The 22,864-nt window shown below is 44.4% G+C and overlaps 1 long non-coding RNA gene across 1 annotated transcript; it reads left to right on the forward strand.

The window, feature by feature from the left end:
- The first annotated feature begins 6,868 nt into the window (after window positions 1-6,868).
- Window positions 6,869-21,040, forward strand: LOC116668024. The gene is made up of 3 exons (XR_004325060.1): window positions 6,869-6,952; window positions 16,427-16,430; window positions 21,030-21,040. It is a non-coding gene; the product is annotated as an uncharacterized LOC116668024 (long non-coding RNA).
- Window positions 21,041-22,864: the final 1,824 nt, after the last annotated feature.

Below are 22,864 nucleotides of genomic sequence, written 5' to 3' on the forward strand. Positions count from 1 at the left end.
TGGGTAAATACAGAACATTCTTACGCAGATGATCTCATGGGAACATAAGTACAGTGCTGGTAATAATAACAGCCTACACTTCAGATATATGATACTGTGATTGGGAGGCTGAGGTGCAGACAGATGCCCAGATATATTTAACTCCACAAGTCAAGTGATTCCCCACGATTAAACCCCACACTCTCTCCTGCTCCACTATGGCAAATGGTCAGACAAGGACTGGTATCCTAATTGTGAAGATGAGGAAACTGAGATGAGGGAGAAGAACTTACATGCCGTTAATGATGCTGTAAGTGGCTGGCGGAGACAATATCCGAACCCAGGTGCTTTGTCATTTGCAGAGTCACTCAGTCACTCAACTTACAGGCACTGAACTTAGAGAGACCATTAACCATTGGAAAACCCCTAAATAATAATGATGACAATAATGATGACACCATCCATCAGTTAACGTGCACTTAGTCCCTATCGAGCACTGCTGAATTTGCGACAATCCTGTAACAAAGGTCTATTAGTTTCCACATTTTTTCACATGAGTAAAGGGCATAGGTAGGTCAAGAAACATTCCCAAAGCAGTAAGTTTAGCCAGGATTTAAATCCAGGCAGGTGGATGCCAAAGTTGGCTCTCTGAACTGCTTCACCAGTCTCTCCCACCCAGGTGTTGATTCATGTGCATACGTGGATGTGAGAGTGCGTGTCTCCCCACACACCTGAAAGAAATGAAGATGTAGTCCTCTGTGCAGGAAGGAACGAACACACAGGCTGGAAGCTGCCGTCTTTGGAAGGATCTGCTTGCAAGATTGGTCCGTGGCTGATGACTGGGAACTCGGTTGTGAAAATGGACCCTATCTGATAAGACCAGTCCACTGTACCTCGACTATTGATGCAGATGACTTGGTTTATGCCAAACACCCACTTTCCTTCTTGGAGACTGGAATTTTGCAGTTGGCAGGCAGAGGGTGCAGTTGTGACCAATCCCCAATGAAGCCCTCCGGCACTAAATCGCAAATGGGCTTCCTTGAGGCAGAAACATCTTACAAATGTTGCTGCTAGGGGCAGAATGCATGCTGTGTGACCCCGCATGGGAAAGAGAGACTAGGAAGCCTGGAGATGGACCCCTCCAGACTCCACTTCAGTTTTGCCCTTACTGATCCAGTTGTATATCTTTGCTGAACCTTGGTGAGAAATCTCAGCTGTGAGTGTGACTGTAGTCCTCTCAGTGAATTAATGAATATGTGTGTGGTCTGGGGACCCGTAAGACATTGCCTCATTCCTAGGCTATGGGAAAAAAATTCCTCCGATTAACCAATTGGTAAATATTTCTTTTTTTTTTTTAGACTCCCGAATTTTTATTTGCCTTCCAGTTTTCTTCAGATATAACTGACCTACAATATGGCATTAGTTGTAGGTGTACAATGTGATGATTTAATTATTATGCAAAATTATTAATGCACTAAACGTGGATTGTATCTATCATTTCCCATAGTTACAAACTTGTTTTTCTTGCGATAAAAACTTCTAAGGTTTACTCTCTTATCAGCTTTCAAATACATGATACAGTCGTCTTCATTATCAGTCATTACGCTGTTATATTTTATCTCCCCAGAACTTCTTCATCTTACACCTGGAAGTTTGCATACTTTAACTACCTTCTTTTATTCTTTTTATTTTGACAGTATTTGTCTGTGGTCCAATCATTCAATCAATAAATTCTCATCAAGAATTTATTTTGTGCCAGGGATTGTGCTAGGGAATAAATTTTATAGTCCAGCAGAGGAGACACACCTTCACCACACAATGGGACAAACGCACACTACTGCTAAGATCATACACATACACACGTGGAGGATAAACTGAGACACAAAGGGGAAGCACTAAAAGCAGCAGCAGACGACAGCAGGCCTGTTTGATTTAGGTGGATTTATCACCGAAGACCCCCTCTAAGGAAACGACATTCCAACTGAAGTGTTAACAAGTCAAGTCAAGTAGGTGAATGAAGCGTGGGGAACAGAAGAGCAGGACTGTGGGGGATACCTCTCAGCTCTCCTCCAAGTTTTAAAACCTGGGCCAATAAATAAAAGGGAAAAAAAATTACACCACCGACTAGCCATTCTTGCCATGGGGACAGTTGTGAGAGCCATCAGTGGGGCCTTACTGAGGTGTCAGGAAAGAGGAATCTTTCGGAATGTTCTGCAGGAATGTTCGGCAGGCCCTTTTGGAGCAATTTTGTCGCTGCACTGTGAATGACTTATGAGAATGGCAAACAACTGTGCTCTCCATCGCTGTGTGACTTTAGGTCAGATGCTTCTCTCCCGCGTTGCTGACAGAGGACGGTCACGCCTGGGTCATCTCAGCCAGCCCCGGATCTTCCACGGTGGAAACCAGGGCATGCTGTCATTGAGTAACTGCAGCTTGCCTGCTGAAATGCAGATGTGCAGTCAATGGAGAGGATTCAATTTGTGGAGGGGCAAAGAGGGAAAAGACAGGGCGTCAAAGCAGCGGCAGACCTACTCCTTGTTCTCTCCCGAGCCTTTGGTTTCTCAGAGGGCTGGAGCGAAGTGTGTATGTTTCAAAGGGAATTGAGCTCAGATGCTGGGCTATTTGTGAAGGGGAGAGGGTAGAAAGGGATAGGCGCTAGAGATGGCCTGGGGTCCATCCAAAACTGGCCTTAGGGAGTCACTGTGGGGTTGGGAGAGAGGGATGAAGAAATATAAAGATCCCCCATCTGCTTTTCCTTCTCCACTGTGAACCCTGTTGCTACATACCTGACCCTGAATTCACATGAGGTCATCCTGGGAGGAGGGCAGCTCTCCAGGTCAGGGTAAAACGCAAACAAGTGAGCCTGGGAAGGACTTTCTAAGCAGCAGTGGCTGGGACCAGAGAAGAGCTGTGCTCAGGGTCCTCTTCCAGGATATGTGAAAGTCAGGATTTGGTAAATCTGCCCCTGATGGGTTTAATTGGTCACTGAAATTCGGTATTATGGGTGGTAAATCCTACTATCTTTCTTTAGAAACGAGATCAAATTAATTACCTATTATATGCAAGGCACTCTGCTATGCTAATGGCATGTTATTTAATTCTGAAAACAAATCTATGTGTTTAGTTCCTATTTTATACATTTGGAAATGGGCTCATTTATGCATTTTCCCAGTGAGTGCTGCGTGTCTTAACACTGCATCATGCACTTCACAGCTTTATTTCACTTCATTTTTATAAGGAACTCTTCACTATATAAAAGAGAAAACGCACCCGTCCCTCCTGCTGTCCTCTATGCACCCATTCTAAGATCCAGGCGCTGTCCAGCACTCTAGTCTGGCAGGTTTGCCCAGAACCGCACAGCTTACAGCTCGGGAAAGAGTGTGGCGGGACAGAAAGATTAATGCTGGGAGCATAGAGCCAGATGTACCGTTGAATAAATAAATGAATGAGTGAGTGGGTTTGGTGAATTAATAAATAAATAGAATGGTTGGTGAATTGAGGAGCCGGCTAAAAGTAGAAACAGCAATATATTCTCATGAGGAGAGCTGAATATTTTCAAACTCATTTCTAGCCCAGCCTAACCACATGAAACCCAAAACGTCATTTGGCACGAGCGACAAAAAGTCATCTAACTAGGAGAGGCCAGTAAAAGGAGGAAAGAAACTCATTTTGTTCAGACTTGTTGTAGCTATGGTTTAACGCAGTTTAGGACCACGGCCATAAAGCCCTCAGGAACAATCTAATGTGCTTGAAAGTATCATATTAAATTACATTTCATTACATTTTTTTGCCCAAACAGCATAGCAATATCTGTGTACAATATTTGTAACAGAATGCAAAAATGCGCCTCGTATTTGCATCCTATTAACCTATTTAAAATCCCAAGCAGAAGAAGATGAATTGGAATCTTTTGCAGTCTAATGCATTAGAACACAAAATGTGGAAATATAAAGTAGCATTAAACAACAGCAAATATAATAATAAGCCCTGTAATCGTGATGCCATGATTTCAGATTGCAGTCAGTTCCCATCGTGTTGTCTGCAATATCACACTGGGGGAAGGAATGCCTGCTTGAGGTACACAATGGAGCCTTAAGGAAATATAAATTTTGCTGCCCATACTCTCACTATCCCATTCAGAATCAATTAACCTCATTTTGAAGATAAAATACACACGGCGAAATCACACGAAGAGATGCTTCATTTGGATGGCCTCCCTGGCATAATAGATGCTCAGTGAATAATTACTGTGGAATTAGAGACATATTTCATTCATTCTCCAAATATTTATTACACTCATTATACCTACCATGTACCAGGCACTAGGTTATTCATAAAAAGGAACAAAGGGGATACATACAGGAGAGAAGAAACAGAAAGGTGGCCAAGTGCATTTTCTAGGGCTGAGGCCAATCCCCATCCTCCCATGTGATCGACAGACATGTATTCAGGCAACAGGAGAACCCATGCACGCCTTCTCAAGTCTGTATTCCCCATTCTTTGTTAAATTTGAGGGGTCTGGGTTCATTTTCACTAAACGGGCCATCAGATCTCCTTAGAGAGGGTTCAAAATTTCATTTGCGCTCAGTCTGGAAGAATGAGTGAAGGAGGGGCATTCTTTGGCAAATGGATCAGTATGTGCAGAAGCACCTATGAGAAACTCACGTGCTAGCGTGAGGGGGGAGAGCAATACACCTGTCACGCTGGGTAAGGATGACTGCTGACATGATTTTAGATTCTGTGCTCAGACTAAACAGTAGTGGCCCTGTAATTGAGCACGGATATAAAGCAATATTATGACTAAGGGGTAGAAAGGCATCTGACATTTGTTGAGTGCTTATTACCTGCTAGGAATCATGTCTAGGACTTTATAATCAGCATCCCAGCCAAGTTTTAGAACCACTGTTTATGGCAGCTACCACCATCCCTGCTTTCAGATGAGGAAACTAAGCCATGGAGAAACTGAACAATTTTTCTAACGTCATGTAACAAAGAAGCCTACCTATATTCCCCAAGCAGCAATTATCATTATAAACCAAAGAAAGTCTCTGGACATTCAGGATCAGGCAATGGGGTCTACAGAGTCCAGGTGACTTGCCCAAGGTCGCCCAGTGGTTGGCCAAGCCTGGACAGGAACCCAAGTCTCCAGATTCCCGTTCTAGTGTTCCCCCAACACATCAGGATCTCCAGACTCTCATCTCTCCAGTTACAGCCTGTGCAAACAAGGGAGACGGAGCCGTGATAGATGGTGCCTAAGAGCTATTTTAATAGCCCTGCTGTTTTGCTGGAGAAACACAGATGCTGCGATTTGCTCCCCCGCCGAAGCCTGCAGCCGGGTTACTGCTTCGGCAGCCACCAGATGCTGCTGTTTCCAAAAGACACCGGAGAGCAGCCAAGCTTCCGAGGACACACGCGGGGAGGACGCCTGGACTAGCAAAGCCCCACGACGTGCATTAGTAGCCGCCCTGATCCTTTGCTGATATAGACACTCTACCCACTTGGGTTAAAGCCTGAGGGAAAACGGGTGATTCGTGATTTCAGATATGAGGACTCCCCATTTTCAATGAGGCTCACTTGAACCCCAGTTCAAGGCCAGCCCTGCCTTCTGGCCAAGTGTGACTCTATAAAGCAGGGAAAGAAAAGAATGCGGAGAAGGGAAGAAATTAACATTTACTACATGACCACCATTGCATCTGGTGTCTAACGATTGGTGTCTAATGGATGTCAAGTTTTACAACGACTCTGAGAAGTTATTATGATCCCTATTTTCCAGATGAGCAAATCAAAGCTAGAAAAGTGAAAAAAAATGCATCAAAATGTAATATTGTTAATTTTGGGTGAAGAAGGGTTGACCACTGGACTGAAGGGTTCCATGACTGTTCTCTTTCAAGGAAAATGGCAGCAAAGATGACTTTCAATACTTAGCATGTCATGCCCCTTCAGATAAAACAAATGACTCTACAATCCATGAGTGAGTCACTCTTTACCCTACCCCTCTCTCCTATAGTACCCATCTTTTCAAAATGCCTCTCTGCCTCCCAGCACTCTGGCTCAAAAGCATCCATGCTCCCTCTTATGAGGATGAGGGAAGGAGACATGGAGGGAGGCAGGGGCTGAGATTTATCCAGAATTCATTTTCATAAATGAGAACCTTTTCGCAGTGAAACAAATTTCCCACCTATGGTATCTCTGCATCTCATTCAACATCCCCCATCTCTTGATTATCACTGTGGGTTGTAATGTACACTCTATTAAATGGGCAATAAACACAGCAAGGGTTATTGCCGCACATAATAGCTAACAGAGATCTTGTCTTTTACCCTATTTCAGAACCTTCCACACCTTCCTCCTACACCCTTCCCATCTCTGTACTAAAAAAGAAAAGCCAGAAGTATGCCTTGATCCATGGCATAAAGTCTCAGCATTCATTCAACAAACTTAACAGTTCATCACTGCCCCCCACAAAACGTGATCTCCCTCCAGTGTCCTCATCTCAGAAAATGCATCTCCATTCACTTAACAACTCAAGCCAGAAACCTAGGGGTAATCCCTTGCTCCAACCTCTTTCATTGCTCCTATCAAAATCTATCTCCTGAATAATTTTTCAAATTCATCTTTACTGCCACCACCCAAACTAACAGTGTTTCTCTCTTGAACAGAGACCCACAACAGGTCTCTCTCTCCCCTACCCACCTTCCCTCCTCCCCCTACAACCATCCCCCATCTATTATCCGTTCATCTTTGAAAAAACACAAATCTGATGGTTCCACTTTCCTGTTCTTCACGCCATTCGGTGTGCCCTAGCGTGGACATGGGGCCAGGTGTTTTACACTGATTATCCATTAAAGTGTCCACAGACCTCATTTTTGTAGGTGGAACAGCTCCTACCCTTATTCATCTCTCTACCCTTATGCCATGTTCTCCAGTCCTCACATCATCCTGCTTGACCTGCCCAAGGTAGCTTCCAGGCTGTGTTCCTTTGGCCTGAAACATTGCTATTCTTTGCTCCAAATCAGATCTGACCTTAGATGTATGTAGAGTGGGCAGATGCCCAGATGGTGGGATTGCAGGGATTCCTGTCCTAAAATATCTCCCTCATTCCAAACTGGATCATATCCACCACCAACACACCATCACCACCAGGGAAGACTTGTTAGGTGTTTGCTCTGTGTCAGGCGCTCTGCTAAGTCTTTACATATTCTGTCACATCAAGCATCACAAGGTCAACTGACTGATAACGACAAGAGTTGGATTTGAACCAAGGCACCGTAACTCCCGAGCCTAGAACGCTATCATTCCCTTCCTTTATTACCTGCAGCTCCCGGAAGGATGCTTTCTCCCTGCCTTCTGTGCCCCGCTCCCCCATGAACTCCTATGCAATTGTAAAATAATATTTTTCAAGGAGCATCAATGACATCAAATGATGCTGTTAAAAAAAAAAAGATACCAAAGGGTCATAAAATATAATCCAATATAATATTACATTTACATGGAATAGAATCCTCAAACAAAATGAAAACAGAAAGTTGGCAGTGATTTATTCAGATGGTAGAATTATGGGTGACTTGAATTTCCATTTTGAGACTTAAAAAAGACCTAAAATTTAGATAGTGAGTATATATTACCCATGTGCAAAGAAAAAAAAAAAACTGGTATGATTGAGAGATGTAGAAAGTACAGAAATATATTCTTTCAAAGGGTTGAAAGAATCTCCCCCTCCCTGCCCCACAAAGGGCACAGGGGGAAAAAAAGCGATGTAGTAAGATTTGGGGAAGAGAGCAAGGGCTTTCGAGTTCCACAGTTGGCTCTGTGGCTCTGCCATTAACCAACTATGATGCCTCAGGCGAAATATTTCGTCTCCCTGTATCTCAGGTTTCCCATCAGGAAAAAAAAAAAAAAAAAAAAAAGAGAGAGAGAGATAACCTGGCTCATTGCAGAAGCTTAAGAAAGAAAGCATGAACTCCTTTTCTTAAGAACAAGTCTGTTTTCAAGATCCTCTGGGGGTTTTCCGTGCAATTCTCCCCAATGCAAAGCAAGCATTGGAAACATAAGAACTTGAAAATGAGTAAGTTAAAAAAAAAATAAAAGTGGGTGACTTAGGCCCCAGACTCTTGCTCCATTCCCACAGGATGGAAATGAAACCCAGCATTTCACTAAGTGCCTTTAACAGTTCTCAGCCACGACACCAGGGGAAGAGACCCGTGTCCACACCACCGTCTCCAGTGACCGGAAGGGCCCCGGTCTCCTATCCTTCTCTGATCCCCCGTCCCGATGGAAGGACAGGGGAACAGCTGCATTTATAATCAGTATTTTTGTCATTTAAAGTTCACTAGATTTGTGGTCAATTATTGGCTAAAAAACATTTATTATTTGCAATATATTATTAGTTTATTATGGCTCATTGCTCTAAAATACTTCATTTAATCCTTTGCAGGTCCTTAAACACAAATACGGCAGCTATTAGCAACCTCTTCAGTCAGGCATAAAATTGTACCCAAAGGCCTCATAAACAATAGAGTGCTTTGCAAAGATTAAATCAGTGTACACAGCTGTGAAGGAGGCCATTAGGAAATGCATTATCATTCTGTTTTACTGTTACTTTGTGCGCCCCTCTGCTCCTGCCGATCCATCAGCTCGCCCGGCCCCTGCCCTGTAAGTGGAAGGGCCTCTGCACCTTACCAGGGAAGAGGCAGCTACCAGGAGCCTCAGGGCCCCAGCTTCTCCTTGTGAGGTTAAGGAGACCTGAGAGCTGCTGTGCAGCCCAAAGTACATCACAGTGCTCACCTCCTTCATGGAGTGAGGCTGTCCTTATTACCAGGCTTCCTGGAAGATGCTAATTTCCAATAAAATAGTTGTTTTCCTGCTGGCCTTTGCGTCTTTATTAAAAATTTCTGTTGCCTCCAGAAAAAAAGAGGGAGAAAAAAAGGGAAACCATTATTTATGGAGCCTCTGTTATGCTGCGGGCTCTCTCAGATGGCCATTTATTCATCCAACAGGACATACTTTGTGGCTGAAGCCACACGGGAGAGTGAGACTGGGGCTCAGCGTTGGGTGGGGGAGGCAAACACACAGTCAATGCATGTTCAGTGTTACATGAGAAGGGTAGGGCTTCCTAGCAGAAGGATTATCTAAGCTGAGTTTAGAAAGATAAAGGGCAAACATAGACAACAAGAGCTCTGGGGAGCTGGGCGGATGGGAGACGGACACTCCAGGCCACGCGATCAGCAGGTGGGAAGGCACAGACGAATGAAGCAAGAGGGTATCTTTCTTCATGAAGTCCTCCCAACAGCCTTGCTAGGTGGATGGCGTCCCTTTGCAAAAGAAAAGCCTCTTTCTGCCCCAACCCTCCTACCCCAGACTGTGACAGCCTGCGCTGTCCTTTAGCGGCAAACAAAGTGCAGTGGCAAGAATGCGGGCTTTGGGTTCATGTCTGGTTAAGTCTGAACTCAAGTTTGGCGATTATCTATTTGGGTGATCTGGGACAAGTCACTTCTCTGAGCCTCAGCTTCTGATCCACAAAATGGGGTTAGTAATACCCATCTCATAGGATGACCGTCAACTTATCTAAAACAATATAGAAAAAGCACCCAGGATGTTGTTTGTCACATAGCAGAGCCTGGAGAAAAAAGTGTTGGTTTCCTTCCTTCTATAATTAGGTTATCAGTTCAAATTTTGTCTCTCCCAGGAAGCCTTCTAAGAGTCACCAATTTAGAAACGTTCCTTCCTAAGGGAAGGAACATAGCCTATGTTGGTATTTTCCAGAAACATTGTGCACACCGACAGCTTTGGAGAAAGATCAGCCAAACCGAACTCACTTGGCTTTGTAGTCTGCTCACCTAAGAGCCTCCCCAGTGAATTTTCAAGCTCTTTTGCTCCCATAGGTGGACACCCTGGGCCCCGGGACACCCTCCCTTTCTGCTTTCTCTTAGGAGGCGGTGGGAGGAAACAGGCAGGGACAGCAGGGTGTGACCTTCGGGGAAACATTTGTTTCTGACTTAGCATATTGGAAGGAGCAAGAATTTGACCAGGGGTGACCATCCCAGGCAGCTCTTCAGCCCTATAACCCACTACGCTGCCTGTGACCATTGTTCCAGCCACAATTACCTTCAGCTGTTCCCTGAATACACCATCTCTTTCTAATTTTATGCAACATGACATTGGCCATGCCGTCCTTCAGGAATAGTCCTGCGCCCTCGTGCCACCCTCCAACTCCAATTCATCCTTTAAGACCCAAGCCTCACGTTTCTAAATTCTCTTAGGGAGGGTTCCTCACTCTACCTGCGATCCCAGAGCCCAGCATTCACACTTTCATCTTACACCTGCAACCCTGAGATAACCGATTCCTGTGTCTGGGTCCCTTCACGTCCTGTGATGCACTAAAGGACAGGTGTCCTTCCTTGCTCATCTTGGCATTCCCGTATTTAGAATAAGGGATGGCACACTGTAGATTTCTGGCGAATGAATGAATGAATGCTAACATCCAGGAGTAATCCCAGGAGAGACTCAGACACACTGAAACCAGCCTGGCACTCAGCAGGGGCTGCAGTATGGGTGGCAACTGCCTCCAGAAGACATCATTACAGAATTCTCTAACCCCTTCCTTTCTGAAAGTGGGCCCTGAGAAGCAGAGCCTCTGACATGGTGATTCAGTGTGGACTTTCCCCCTAATTTCAGCCCACTAGACCACTTATCCCATCTCCCCCCATGAGCTGGTTGTTTTCTGTTTGGTCCCTGCCCTGTTCTCTCTCCCTTGCTTTGTTCCGGGAGACTGACGCCTGTCGACAACTTTGCAGGAGGTTCCTTGACCCACAGCTCTCAGCAGGGCTCTGCCAATGGGAAGCTCTGACTGGAGGTCAAGGGGCGGGCAAAGAGGCTGGAGTATTTCTTCCCCTCTCCCACTCTCCTTCAGAGCCTCCTCTGCAGCCACTGTGCCCACCCAGGAGCACTCTGAGAAGCGGTCTGACAACGTTCACGGTCCGATGGTTAGATCCGTGAAGTGTCTAATTTGGTGCTGTGTATTGGGGCTGGTGTGGGGGTTGGCAGAGATGGATGGACAGACAGGAGGAAGGGAAGAGAGAAAGAACAATGCGGGGGGAGAAGTGGGCTGATGGATTCTTCAGTCTTGCATCCAATTTCTCGCGGCCATGCAGATCTGATCCTCTATTCTTTTTGGCAGACAGCACAAGTGGAAAGCAAACGAGGTCTGCAGAGAACAGAGAGGCTTGAGTTTAAGCCAGACTCAATCACATGCTGGCTGTCTTTCAGCCAGGGGAAGTGACAACCTCTCTGAGCCTCAGTCTTTGATATCTATGTAATGGGATAATGTGCCTCCTTACACAGTAGAGAAAAGGCCATGATGATAACATATGTAAGAGAGTCGACCACAGTATCCCAGACAGAGTGAGAGACAATTCAAAGGCAGTTTTCTCTTTTCTGGCTCCTGAGTGATGAATAGATTGCTGGGTGAATGAATGAAAAAGCAAATCCTCTTTCAACAAACCTTTTGTTCTACCTTAGGTTGAGCTAAAAGCTGCCCCCTATAACTTTTGCCCAGTGGACTTAGACCTGCCTTCTGGAGGCAAGCAGAATAAATCAACTTGCTCTTCTAAATGAAAACCCTTCAAATATTCCTGTTTAATAAATTGAATAAATAGACTCCACTTTAATAAATTTTCCCTAGGCCTGCGGGCCTTTGCAAGGCAGGCAATATAAATGAAGATGATGTCTGCACATGAAATGCTTCTGTGGACCACATGACTGCCACTCTGTCCAGAGATGGAGGAGACAGACGTAGGGGAGGCTCATGTAAAATGAACCAGTGATGGTGGTTAAATATATAAGCGTTGGCCTTTCTAAAGAAAGCTTAGACATCATGCACTTTGGTTTTTAAAAAGGACATTGTGCATATTTAAAAAACAATCCTCTCTCTCTCCCTTGTGTATTTCTTCCTTCCTCTGTTCTATTTCAAATACACAGAACACCTACTCTGTTCCATGTACTCTGATAAGCTCTCCCTATGCTTCTCTCATTATTTTGTTCAGTCCTTACTCAAAGAGAGACATATTGTCAGCATCCCCATTGTATAGATGATGGAACTTTGGCTCTAAGTCAAAAATTGTATCCAGGGCAGACAGAGTTACAAGGAACAGAGCTGTAACTCAAAGCCAGGTAGGTCTGTCCAGTGAGTTCTGCTGCATGATTGTGTCTATGGAAGAATGAGGCGTAGAACAAAAATGCAACACATACACACACACTGCATTGCATTAGGCCTTGAAGGGTGTTTTCAGGCAAAGAGGAAGCAGCCTGAACCAAGGTGTGAAGATATATGTGAGTCTGTCTGCTTTAGGGGATGGTTAGCAGTTTGATGTGCCTGAAGCCCATGGTGCTCAGCTAAGGCTCGCAGGAGATCGGGCCACATAGGTAGGCTGAGACCCAAGTGTGAAGCACAGGAATATGACACAGATTTAAGGGGCCTAGGCTTTATTCAGCTGTGATAAGGGGGCTCAGGGACCAGCCTTCACCATTCCTCCAAGGTTCAGGACCAATTTTATTAACTTGCACGCTCAGTGTCCTGGCTCCTCACCCACCATTACACTTCTGTCACTATTGGAGCTCAAGCAGCTTTCTTTTTTAGGTTCACCCAAGACTGGCTAAAAATATTCAGCTTTTAAATCACTAGAAGAGGGGCAAAAAGTGGGAAGATGAGATAGCTCCTATAAAAAAAAGAGACAGGAAACAAAGGAAGCCCCAAGAAAGTATAAAGAAGAGAAATCATAAAACAAAAAGACAGGAATAAGACCAAACTTATCAGTTATGACAGTAAATATAAATGGTTTAAGTCTCCCCTAATAAAAGATAAAGTCTTTCAGATTGAGTTAAAAGCAAAATCCAACCGTACGCTGCTTACAAGACATGAACAGTACAACAAAAACAAGAAAGAAAAGGGGGGAAAAGCTGGGCCAATATTTATCAAGTATAGAAAGCAAACAGCGAGAAAGCAGCAATTGGCAACATTTCAAAGTAGAATTCAGGGCAAAAAGCATTCTATGAGACAAAGGAGGTTATTTTATACTGATAAAAGGCTCATTTTACAACACAGCAATAAAAGATGTGCTGTTCCATAATGGCAAAGGAAATAAAGCAAAAACTCTTAGAAATTTAAGGAGATGGTGAGGAAATGAACTTTCTGAAATTGACTTTAACAAGAAACACAAAACTAAAATACTATTTTTATTTTTATGTATACAAGTCTAAATATTGCTAAAAACCAAACTTAGAACTGAGTACTTACAATGTTCCAGGCACTGTTCTAAATATTTACACAAATTATCATCTCATTTAATCCTCACAATAACCCTGTGATTTAGAAACTATTATCCCTTTATTAAAGATGAGAAAAATGAAGCACAAAGGTGGCTAACTAATCTACCCAAGATTATAAGACAACTGCATCGTCAGAAGGGACTGAGCCTGGCTCTAGACTGAGGCAGGCATTCCCAGAGCCCGCCCTTGTAGCTATTATGCTAAACAATCTCCAAGAAAAAAATGCACGGCCTTTTAAAGCAAACTAGGACACTGACCATCCAAAGTCATCATATCCAGGAAGAAAACTTCAAAAACATCAGAATGGACAGAAAGTACAGTCCAAATAATCTGACATAACAATATGACATAATGTAGTAAATCAAGACATGATCACACCCACACCTAATAAAGACAGAACGTGTGTATGTGCACTGCACGCACATACACACACTCGCGCGCACACACACAAAACACCATGCAGATTAATCATAGGAATGTGGTACCAGAATTCTACATCAAACATTTATAAACCTATTTCACCCACTTCTTAAAGAATCGTCATGACCAAATGAGATTTTTCCTGGACTACAGGGATAAATATATGAATATAACGCCTCTTGCCAGTAATTCAAAGGAGAAAACCACATGGCCGTGTTGATAGATGACTCGTTCCTACTGAGTTGTAGCCTTATGAAGTCTGGGGCAGGGCTGGAGCTCTTAAGAGGTCCAGACCAGACAGAAGGGGCTGCTGCATCACGTGAGTTACAAAAACAATCACTCAAACACAAGCAACAGCGCAGAAGTGATCAGGAGTGTCCAAGCCAGACTAATAGCAAAACAACCTAAGGTTGAAGGAACCTTCTCAGTTGGTTTTGAACGGTCCGAAATCAAGGTGCGGCCACGATCTTACTCTGGATCTGAACCTGTACGTGGTCATCACGGGCAGGGTGGTCCTGCTGGGTGTGCTGGTGTGTGTGTGGGTGGCTGGGGGTAACCATATGACCCCAGTTTTATGAACAGGGTGCCCATGAGGTTAAACACTTAACAGGGCCTGGAAATCCAGGGAGGGTTCACTCCAAGACGTAATCCTCACACCTGAAGGAAGGAAAGGCCACATCAAGATGGGAGGTCATCTGTGAAGAGATTCCTAGAAACTAAGAGGTTACGTCAAGGGAATCTTTGCATCTTCTACCAAAGGGGCTTCTGTTTCTACAACATTGTACATTTGAGCTGCTCTTCTCCTGAAAATGGGCTTGCTTCTCATGCAGCTAAAACTTTGGACAGGCTGATTGAGATGGTCGGAGGAATTCATGCTGCTCTCAAATAGCAGTCCTGGAGGACCATGTCACCAGGAGTGTCATCACAGGGACAGGACACCGGCGGTATGAGCAGAGTTGAAACTCAGGTTAACTGACTTCCCAGGCGAATACAATCATATTTTTTTTATCATGTTTACTTTTTCCCATTAAAAATAATACATCCTCTGTGGACCGTTTTGGAAAATCTCAACAATGCCTAGAATTAACATCTGGTGACATTTTGGCTTTTTTCCTTCCAGTGATTTCTTCTCTCAGAACACAGAGATGTGTATGTAGGCATGTGTACATAATTACAAAAGCAAAAGGTAAAACGTAATTCATGTTTTCTACCCTAGTTTGTTATTTCTTTACCCTGTGTGTGGAGGAGGGGCATTTTATGGAAGAAATGAGCACTGAAGGTGAGATACAGACCTGACACTGGATTTAGCTAGAAGGTCCCTGTTGCTCAGGAGGGCATCACAGACGGAGCAGATGATACCCAGGACAGTATGGGGCGGGGGAGAGGCCACAGCCCCTGGGGACACACATCTCCAGGAGCTTTACTGAAGAAAAGGAGAGACCTAGGGTGGAGGGCAGGGGGATTAAGGTGGAAATGGATGATGGAAAGAACAGGGGCTTGGGCCCAGGCACTGCGGTTTGTACCTCAGCCCAACCACTTACAGAGCACAGGGCCCCACAGGAACGTGCTCAGAGCCAAGGTGGTTTAGCTCCTTTCTGCCTTCACACCCCACTGGATGTGCACTATCGAATCTGGTAAAGAAACTGAGGCTCTGGGACGTGAAAGTCACGAGGTACAAAGGGGTAGGGCTGGGATTTAAGTTCAGTATCAACTAACTCCAGATAATGAAGGTGTTTTTCAGTAAGAAAATGAAACCAATTATTATAAAGTACAGTTTGATAGCTTACACAATTAGTGCTTTTCAGTTGAAGTAGAGCCGATTTACAATGTTAATTTCTGATGTACAGCAGTCATTTGGTTATACGTGTGTGTATATATAAATACTCCTTTTCATGTTCTTTTTCATTATAGGTTACTACAAAATATTGAATATAGTCCCCTGTGCTATCCAGTAGGACCTTGTCGCTTATCTGTTTTATATATAGTAGTGTGTATGTGCAAATCCTGAACAAGAGAAGACATACATGATAGCTGAAATCCTTTGTTTTTCATCATCAGGCACCCTGGCCCCTTCCCAGGTGCTAAAGTCTGAACTTAGGGCTTTGTGTGGAGCCAGTGGACTGGCCCGCGAGGACTGGGCCCGTCCTCATCAGTCTAAGGCAACTGTGCATTCAGTGTGATGCACTCCCACACAAGGATGCCTGCCGCCCTCTCTGTATCTCACACAATCTTGCTTCCCAACATCACTTTTTTCCCATTTGACTGAGTGGTCTGACCTAGAACGGCTCTGCGTGACTTGAAATTTAAGCATTCCTCTTTCAACTCTCCGGTAAGAATCTTTTCCCTTTAATAATGCTCCCAGTGGTTCCTCGCCCATTCCTTTTCATTTCTGCTAGGTGCTTTTAAGTTTGGCTTTCCTTCCACCCCCTGCAAACTCCCCAAGGCTTAGCTTCAGAGACGGGGCTCTCTCAAGACCCAATCAATTCCAACATTCAATTAAGCTAATTAAGTTCAGGTTGCCATCAATATATTTCTTAATTATGGCTTAAACACAGGTAAAACCTAGAATTGTTCATCAACAGCCCTTAGCCTCAGCTGAAAGCTAGCCTCTACCGTTAAAATTCCCATGGGTCAGATCGAGGTTCTGGCAATAGTTAGAAAGACCACATGTGTATTTGCATAGGATTTGCATATATCTACATAGGTTAGTCTCTTCGCAGTAGATTTCCAATTAAAATGTTATTATTTCAGCCTTGAAGTTGTTTCCTGAGTCTCCTATTCTCTAGTACCATTAGCAACACCTGTTCACGTTGACGTTGATTTTTGCATGAGGACAAGAGGACAGTGAAGGGCACCTACCGTGATCTACCGCCAGCAGTGAAAGCCTTGAATATTAGTGTGCACCTCTGAGGCGGGCTGACCCGAGCAAATGGGAGATTTTGTCTGGTGGAGAGAAGACCCCCAGGCAAGTCGGAATAATTGCTGGGATTGTTCTGGATGGCTGGGCTGGTCTCCACCTTTCCTTCCCTACTACCTCTGCCCTTGCTCCTGGCTGAAGCATTTTTTCCCTCCCAAGAAGTCTTTTCTCCTGCAAAACATGGATACCAGAAGAGTCTCTGAAACGCCAGAACTGGTCATTGGAATGTTTCCCCAGTCCTAGAGGTGTGAAAGCTACCATCCAAGCATGACATGCAAATTCCCTCATGATGGCCTTTCTCTCCCATTGCAGCTCTTGACTCCACTTTGCATCCTGGGCTCCAGCCAAGGTGAACCACCTGCAGTTTTTCAAACCTACCAGATGCCTTCACCCCTGCAGGTCTTTGCAGGTACTGCTCTCTCTGGCCGTCAGAATTTATTCTGCTCTGACGTCCCACAAATGGCTAACTTCTGCGCTGTCTCTTACTTTGAGGGGTCCTTCCTGATTGCCTCCTCCCATTTCTATGTTCCAAATACTTTTCACATGTATTTCTGTAGCTCCTCACATTTCCCTCTTTCCTCCAATGGTAAAACTCCGGAGAGATCCTAGGACCTCTGTGAGACCTCTTCACCAGCCCTCGTATCACCACTGGCAGGAAAATGAGAGATGGCTCACCCCAGGACCTCACTTCCCCCTCCCTCCATCACTCAGCAGCTCACCACTGCCATCTTGCTTTGAGGCCATCAGAACTAGTATCACACACACACACAAATATACCCAACACTCCACACCATGCCTCAAGCAAATTCTCATCACCACATGGCTTTATGGCTAATGAGATAAGCCCAGCCTCTCTTTTTGCCCCCTCCCCAAAACTATCCTTCTTTATTTCTCTTCATTGCATTTATGATATTTATTGTCATCTGACACACTTCTGCATTTTTTACCGGTTTATTTTTTAATCAGTCTATCTCCCTCCTCCAGAATGTAAGCTTCATGAGAGTAGTAAAATGTTTTGTTCATTTTAGCATCCCTAGCACCTAGAAAAGTGACTGAAACATAGAATGTGCTCAATATTTATTGAATGGGCAGGCTACCTGCAGGAACTCTTGCATGGCTGGTTGGGATCATGGATGTGGCAGAAGCTTTCAAAAGGATTATTAGATCACAGTATACATGCAAGCACTTGGGGCTACCTAAAGAAAAGCCATTTTGAATAACAAATGAAGGAAAAAGAGAGACAAAAAGCCAGGCAGCTGGCAGGATGGGGTGATGACTTGAGCTGCTGATTTACTGAATCATAGGTTTAGGAAAGTATTGTGACAGGGAAGACTAAATCTGGCTCCATACTGGGTCTGTTTCTTTTACTTTAACCTTTGCATTCTATTGCTTTTGCTAAAGTTAATCACTAAAGGGATATTGCCTCTAAGCTTAAATTACACATAATGGCCCATCTCTGGGAGCCCTGCCTCCCAGGTAAGCTAAGCGTTAAGCTAAAATACCTTTGTTTAGCTAGCAGGAAACATGCTGACCAGGCCCACCTGTGAATGACTGCCGGAAGGAAGAAATTAACATATCCCCCTGGAGGCTGACCGGAACTAGGAAATGTTTGACTTTACTCCCTCCTCTTTTAGTAAAAAAAAGAAGCCTGAATTCAAACTCAGGCAAGGTGGTTCTTTAGGATATTGGTCCACTATCTTCTTGGTCTGCTGGCTTTCCAAATAAAGCCATTATCCCTTGCCCCAACGACTCGTTCCTTGATTTACTGGCCTGTCATCCCGCAAGCAGTATGAGCTCGGACTCCATAACAGTAGGTGTTTGGAAAGCAGGTTTTAAGCAGTTCTAACTGCATATTGTGTGATGGGAATCTCCCTTTGCTCAAGAAAACCTTCAGTAAAAATCCACATTGATTCTTATTGAACGTGACGCATAGGAAGAAAGAATTTAAAACGGAAAAGGAAAGGCCATCGGTATACCCCAATAGTGAAGCTTCAGGCAAGACATAGAATTGACACTCAATACGTGTAATGGATGAATGGATGGATGAATGAATGAAATGAAATGAACCACAACCAACAGGTAGAAACTTAAAGGTATAGATTCTGTCTCAATATGAAAAACTTCTTAAAATCCCTCTTGTCCAGAACTAGAATGAAGTGTTCCCTTTATCTTTTTTCCAAGGAGCACCACGATAATTATCTCATCAGAAATGCTGCAGCAGATATGTCTATAATGGAAAGAGCATTATACCAGATTAGTGGTTTCCAAACTTACAAAGTATAGAAGATTCTGGGGGTCATGCATCAAAGGTGATTTCCTGGGATGAGAGAGGGCCCAGAATGCAGGCTTCTGAGACCTCAACGTTTTAACCAGAGCAGCTATTTTTAATTGTATTAAACCTTCATTCATTCACTCAACATGCATGTTAACATTAAATGCCTACTACATGCCGAATACTGCGGTGGTCCTCTTCAACTCTGTTTTTGAAAATAGTTTTCACCTTGGAGAACATTTCAAATGATACTGTGTGACTGATGCTTCCACGAGCTGGGTAAACACCATTACACAGGGTGCTACTGTAGGGTGTCCACAGGGTCTCATGACTAGGACTGTGGCCCTTTTTCTGCAAAAGGAGGGCCAGTCACCATTGTCCGAGGAAGAGCCCAGCATGGAAAGGAGAGGTATGCATTTGTCAGGTCCTTCTGAACGATGTAATTTTTGAATGATTAGTTTTTCTCATTTTTGTAGCAACCTTGAGGAGGATATTTTACAGAAAATGAAATGACATTAAAGGGATTCATCCAAAATCACAAACACGATAGGCTTGGATTGGAACCAAAGTCTCTGCGGCCAGTGGTCTTTTCTTTCTACCACACTTGGGAACAGTCATGTGTTTGGAGGCGGGTGGCCTGGTTTCCTCTCCATCCCTAACGTGCAGGCTCCATTTGGTGTGTGAGTGAGTGCAGTGAGCTCTAGTAAAGATGGGAGCAGAAGAATGATGTGTGGGGATATGGAGAGACATCCGGCTAGGGCGGACATGATGCCCGAGACCAGGAATTTGCACAATAAGACCCTGAAAATGGCCGTTCGTGTGAATTCTTCATGTGGGATAGTTATGTTCAAGCCTTGGAGACAAATCTCCAAAGACATGAAGAAATGAAAGAAAAGTCAATGACTTAACTCATTGTAAAATATAATGGTCACTACATTTTTCTCTACCTTTTTTTTTCTTCCTTTTCCTCCTCCTCATACTCAGAGGAATAAAAGTCATGGCCTCAATAAAAGAGAGGAGGAGGGGATTTCTGAGGGAATAAGCCTGAGAAGAGGAGTAACAAGAGGCTGGATTTTGATTACTTTCTCATGAAATAGAAAGGAGGTCGCCTCCGCAGCGCTGGGGGTGGGCTGACCGAAAGGGGACACAGGGGGGTGAAGTGGGGTAGTATCAAGAAGCAACCTGTGCTATAATCAAAACTTGAAGCTGGCATTTGACAAATAAGCTCTTACTCAATCTTCATTCACGTATTCATTTAATAAATCCTCCTTGCATGACCATATGCCATAACTTCCTGGAGACACAGGAAGAAGCAAGGCTGGCAATGTCCCTGTCCTCATGGAGCTTACATTCTGGTTGAGGGGATATTTCATAAACAAATAAACAGCGATGGCACTGTCTGACAAAGAGAGATGCCACGAAGAGTATGAAAGCGGAGGATGTCATGGAACATGACGGGGATACCTGTCCAGGGAGGTAACAGGATCTGGGAAAGTGACAAGGGTGCAGAGAGTGAAATGGAGGGAAGGGGGACTAGGTAAATATGTGGAAGGGGTGTGAGGGAGTAAGGGAGAAAAGGTCTTCACCGCAGAGAGGGGACGTAGGAATCGGAAGCTCAGAGTGACCAAGGAGAAAAGGGGTAGGTGGAGGCCAGATCACGGGGGTCTTTAGGGCTTTCCCAGCATGTCGGGTTCTGTCCTGAGCATACTGTGGAGACCACAAGGAAGTCTGAGGAGGGGATGATGCGATCTGACTTTGGCTGTGAAGTCATCACTCTGACTGCTGTGTAGAGAGCTGACTGGTGGTGGGCAGGGAGAGAGAACGGAGACCCCAGAGGGATGGTGAGAGTCTCATGAAGACGGACGTGCGTTCAGCACACACAGGGCAAGGAATCAGGGCTTACCCCGAAAGCAGAGTTGGCAGGATTTGCTGTTGGAGGGACACGTGGTGCGAAAGGAGCAGAAACATGGAGAATGGCTACAAAGACTTGGGCTCAATATGGGGCTGTTGTGGAGTCACCCACGGAGGGCTGGCACCTGCAGCCATGGGCCTGCGTGAGCTCCCCTACACAGTAAGTGTAGCCAGAGACGAGAAAAGATCGGAGGGTTGCCTCACAAGGATCTGAAGAGGTACGATTACGTCTAATTTATCAGTGAAAGAAGGTGACCTCAGCTAAGCAGGATGCTTTTCAGTCACAAAAAGAATTTCTCCAGAAGTCAGTTGTACCTCGAGACGCTGACCATGGCATGCTGCAACCTTTCACAAATCTGCCCCCACCCCACGAGATGAAGGGCTACTCAAGAGCAACAAGCATGCCGTACGCAGTTTTTATTCCTAGCACCCAGCCCCTCCCAGTGTGTACATACAAAAAGCTTATTACCAACATCTATAGAGAGCAATTATTATACCTCTCAGAGAAGGGTATCAGTGGAGACGTGTTCGACAGATAATGGCCTCTGAGGGGCTGTGGATGATACACTCAGGGTAGGAAGCTAATGGTCAGTACTTAACAGAACCTGCACACAGAAGGTGCTCGATAAATGCACTTCCACCAACTGAATGAAAGCTGCTATGGTAACGGGACCCATGCAGATATTGGATGGGAGCTCCACTCAGCTAAAACCCAAGCATCTCTAACAGGGCTCACTGGTGTCAATGGTGTTGCCTCAGAAATTAGAGGGAATAAGGAAGGGCCTGGTCCAAGCCAAAGAAAGAAGTTGGTAAGAGCACGGGAGGCACGAGAAACTCGAGAGTTAAACAACTAGGTGACTCTGTCATTGGGAATAATTTATGAAAAGCAAGAAAGGCAAGCAGGCATTACTAGACAAGGACAAGTTCACTTCCAAAAGTACTGAGAAGAAAAGATTAGGTTTAATTCTTACTATGGCCAAAGAGAGTTACAAATGCAACACTGACCACATCATCACGAGGAAGTCTCAGGGAAGTAACATCTGGATAACTCAATGACAGTGACATCTGGAGGCGGGTTCTGAAGACTTCCTTGTTGTATGAGGAAAAATAGAATAAGCAGTGATGATGGTGATGATGATGACAGTTAACACTTACACAGGGCTCTGTGTGCTAAGCACTGTGGTCACAAGCCCTTGATGTGTATAACAACTCACTTTACCCTCATAATAGCTCTCTTCGAGAGAGGTACTATTAGGACCTCCACTGTATAGAGGGTGAGTCTGAGCCCCAGAGCGAAGCAATCTTGTAATAGTCATACAGCTAGAAAATTAAAGTAAACGGAAAATAAAAGATGGATGTAGGTGGGAGTTATCCATTTACCCACCTACCACTTACTAAGTGCTAGCCACACTAAGTAGTGGCACTACGCTCGAAGTTGGATCTGGGCTTTAGAAAGAAATGTTTACAGTTTGACAAAGTTATGATCACTAGTCAAGATCAAAGTATTTAAGAATTGCAAGTTCATCAACATGGAGTCACAGAAGTTCATGTAGCAAAAGATTTTAGACTAGTCCAAAAAAGATTTTATCTAGTCCAAGGTTCTTATGTTACCAGTGGGGAAGCTGAAGCCCAGAGAGCGAGGGTGGGGTGACGTACTCACTGACACACAGCTCATTAGTGACAGAATGAGAACAAGGTTCTAGACGTATTAGCTCTTATTCATGTTACCCTCCAAAGTAAGCAGAACAAATGAAACATACTGTGTTCTGAGGGAGTTGAACATAGGCTGCTTTTATGGAAGCGTCAAGATCTGTCACTGGTCCATCCATTCAAGTCTGGTTGACAAGTACTTCACTTGGAAGTGTATATATATATATATATGTGTGTGTGTGTGTGTGTGTGTGTGTGTGTGTGTGTGTGTGTGTGTATAATTTTTTAGACTCTAAGAGAGCTTTAAAAATTATTTGTTTACATGCCTATGTAAAATATTGAGAAACTATGGCTCAAAGTGTTTAAATAACCTGCCCTGGTTTCCCGGTAGT

The sequence above is a fragment of the Camelus ferus genome, chromosome 13 (genome assembly GCF_009834535.1).
Source record: "Camelus ferus isolate YT-003-E chromosome 13, BCGSAC_Cfer_1.0, whole genome shotgun sequence".
Lineage (NCBI taxonomy): Eukaryota > Metazoa > Chordata > Mammalia > Artiodactyla > Camelidae > Camelus > Camelus ferus.